Below are 3,742 nucleotides of genomic sequence, written 5' to 3'. Positions count from 1 at the left end.
CTCAGTTATTTTCCTCCCAAACTTTAAAAGTCTTCCTCACCTGTATTCTGTGACATTTTCACTGTGACTAATGAGAGGTCTGGCATAGTTTAATCCTTGCCCTTTTGTTGGCGATTTTGTTGTTGTTGGCTTTGGTTTTAGGTGACTCTTTTATGTATAATCATTTTCTTCAGGTAGTCAAGTCTGTGTCACCTTTCGGGTCTTCTTCATCAATTACCACACTCACCAGCTTCGATTTAGCTAGGATTTGTGAACAGCTTTGATTAGCGAAAAAGAAAAAAAGCCAAGACTTTGCCTTCAGAAATCTTTACAAGCTGAACCAAAATAGAGAAGCTGCCAAAGAGAGATGGTGTGACAGAAGCCAGGGAAAGGGAGCCCTCCACAGTGTCACAAAGGGAATGAAATTTTATAGTTTCTTGACTTTGACTTCATCTTGGAGCAGTGAAAGTCTAATCTCACAAATATTTATTTCTACAACTGTCTCCATTCCCAGCCACAAGCGCACTCTCATGTCTGCGCCTACACCACCTTTTCACAAAGTACTTTTGAACTTCACTTTGGCCCTTCTGCCTACCAATTTCCCAGTCTTTGACCACAGCTCCTTTGCTTCCAGTTCCTACGTCCCTTTTTCCACTCATAGTTCCACTTTAATTTCATCATAATCCCCATCTTTTGGGGGTTGGCTTTGCTGTCTTGCCTATCCATCACTTCAACTGCCTTATTTTAATGCTGTCAACTTATTACCTGTTTTGGGTTTTTCACTTCAACATCCTTCAGTGACTCACATTTCTATGGAATTACTGAGCGCTGTTAGAGAAAACTACGATACGATGCTATGCATACTGTTTCTACTATAAATTAATGATCTCCAGCCTGAGGGGGGCCCTCAATGCTATGTGACAATTCAAATAGACATATTATTTTCCCCTTGGTAGTGGCAATTACATTTTTGCCATTGCTTATCATGTTTCCCATTACCAACTGGTTTGCTTCTCCCATCTCAAGGAGAATAAAAGCGATAGAAAATATATGCCCTCATCTATCCTTTTACATATAATGATCTGCTTCCCTTCATCTTTGATAATGCCAGGCAAACGAAGTGATGGCTTTTAAATATAGAGTAAGGAACACATTTACTTAGTTTATGGACTTGTACTAAGTGTGAGCACAGTCCACAAATAAAGGCTAAAAAGTAGAAATCATAGAGGCCACATTTTCTTACAAAAAAACTGTAAAATACAAAGTAAAATTAGGCTATTACATGAGCATATCTACAGCATTTGCTAGTTTCATGCACTATTATAAATATATTATACATAATATGTTTTACATAAATATATATATATGTAGAGAGAGAGAGAGAGATTTTAATTTTTGCACCAATCTTTTGGGGTAAAATAAGAAATATGAAGAATAACAAGTTTAAGTAATTTGTTCAAGTTCACACAGCTTTCAAATATAGACTCAGGATATAAACCTGGAGAGTATGGCTCAAGTTTCCTCACACTTAATCATCATGATACATTGCATTTTCACTCAAGGAAACCCCACATTCTAAGAAATTTTTTTAAATTCCTATATGTATCTATTGTTTTACAAAGAAAATATGCAGGAAAAATAGTTTACCAAGCAGTAAAATTAATACAAAGATGCAATTAATGCTATTTGTAGAAGAAAATTCACAGATTTTCATAATTCAATTAATATTTTAAAAGGAAAACTAATGCTCTTAATCCTTAAAACAACTCAAAATCTAAATTATGAGTCACATGAATTATTTTGCTATATGCTATTATAGAAAAATTTTAGTAGAGAAATCCTTTAGGATCTGTCTTTTGGGACTATAATTCTTCCACAAGCAAAGGCCACTATGACACTCTATTAATTGACCCAGAGAACTGCCCCATATTCCTTAGCTGCAAGAATATTTGTATCTTATAATGCTACTTTGCCACTTGAAAAATGCAGGCAACTGAGGAACTTTCTGGATTAAAAAATATAATCTTTTAAATAATTATAACCATTAGAACACACAGTCATTCTAAATATTAATTCTGATTAGGTTACCTGATTTAGCAAATAAAAGTACAGAATGTCCAGTTAAATTTCAATTCCTAATAAATAACAAAAAAGTTTTTAGGATAAGTATGTTTCATGCAAACATTAGGACATACTTATACTAGAGATTGTTTATCTAAAATTCAAATTTAAATAAATGCCTTGTGTTTTATCTGTCCATGTTAGGATTCAGTCAAAATATGAAATTTCAATTAATATTTTGATTCTTATTTACCAAACAAGGTACAGACATGCCATCATACCCTTTTATTTGTTTTTTTCCTCTATAACTATTCTGAAACTTTAGTTATTACCATGTAATTATGCTGAATTGCAGTTATTGTAAGGAATCATTGCAAATGCCCCTTATATAATTAAAATTAATGAATGTCTAATTAAATTATAAGTTCAAAGACACATAAATTTCTTTCTCCAAAAAACTATACTAAAACATAAGTAGTGTAGTGTTCTAAAGTGTATAAAAGATCTGAAATAGAGAAAAATTATCTTCTATTTCAAAAGGGTATAAGACATTTTAGTTGTGAAGCTATTTGTACATCTATTCCTATAAAATTATCAGTCATTATATAACTATAATTATATAAATACATATTAAATATAGGCCAGGCATGGTGGATTATAATCGCTTGTAATCCCAGGACTTTGGGAGACTGAGGTGAGTGGGTCACCTGAGGTCAGGAGTTCAAGACCAGCCTGGCCAACATGGTAAAACCCCATCTCTACTGAAAATACAAAAATTAGCCTGGTGTAGTGGCTTGTGCCTGTAGTCCTAGCTACTCAGGTGTCTGAGGCAGGAGAATCGCTTGATCCCAGAGGCAGAGGCTGCAGTGAGCTGAGATTATGCCACTGTACTGCAGCCTGGGTGACAGAGCGAGACTGTCTCAAAAATTAAATAGATAAATATAATAGAAAGGTATGGATAATTTACAATATTAGTTATTTTGTTTTGTTGTGTTGTGTTTTAAGATAGAGTCTTGCCCTGTCACCCAGGCCAGAGTGAAGTGGTATAATCATAGTTCACTGAAACCTCAAATTCCTTGGATTAAGCAATCCTCCTGCCTCAGTCTCCCAAGTAGCTGGGAGGTGCATGCCACCACACTGGCTAATTTTTTAATTTTTAGTATAGATGAGGGTTTCCTTTGTTGCCCAGGCAGGCCTGGTCTCAAGCGATCCTCCTGCCTTAGCCTCCCAAAGTGCTGGGATTATAAGCATGAGCCACTGCACCTGGCCTACTTTTTCAAAATTTAAAAAAAAATTCAACATATAAAATTTTCTTTTACAATATTATTAATTCTATTAATACAGCTTCCTGTGAGTTGAAAAATATATAGATTAATGTTTCATATAATTACCTAATGCTGAGATTTTTTTTCCCTAACAGACCTAAATTGTTATATAGGTTTTTTTTTTTTTTTTTTTTTTTTTTTTTTTTTGAGACGGGTCTCCGCTCTGTCGCCAGGTTTGGAGTTGCCGCAGTGGCCGGATCTCAGCTCACTGCAAGTCCGCCTCCTGGCGTTTACGCCATTCTCCCTGCCTCAGCCTCCCGGTAGCTGGGGGACTAGGCGCCTGCCACCTCGCCCGGCGACTAGTTTTTTGTATTTTTTTCTAGTAGAGACGGGGTTTCACCGTGTTAGCCAGGATCGGTCTCGATCTCCTGACCTCG

This window comes from Rhinopithecus bieti, unplaced genomic scaffold (genome assembly GCF_001698545.2).
Source record: "Rhinopithecus bieti isolate Rb0 unplaced genomic scaffold, ASM169854v2 scaffold_35975, whole genome shotgun sequence".
Classification (NCBI taxonomy): Eukaryota; Metazoa; Chordata; class Mammalia; order Primates; family Cercopithecidae; genus Rhinopithecus; species Rhinopithecus bieti.
Note: the sequence above shows the minus strand (reverse complement) of the source record.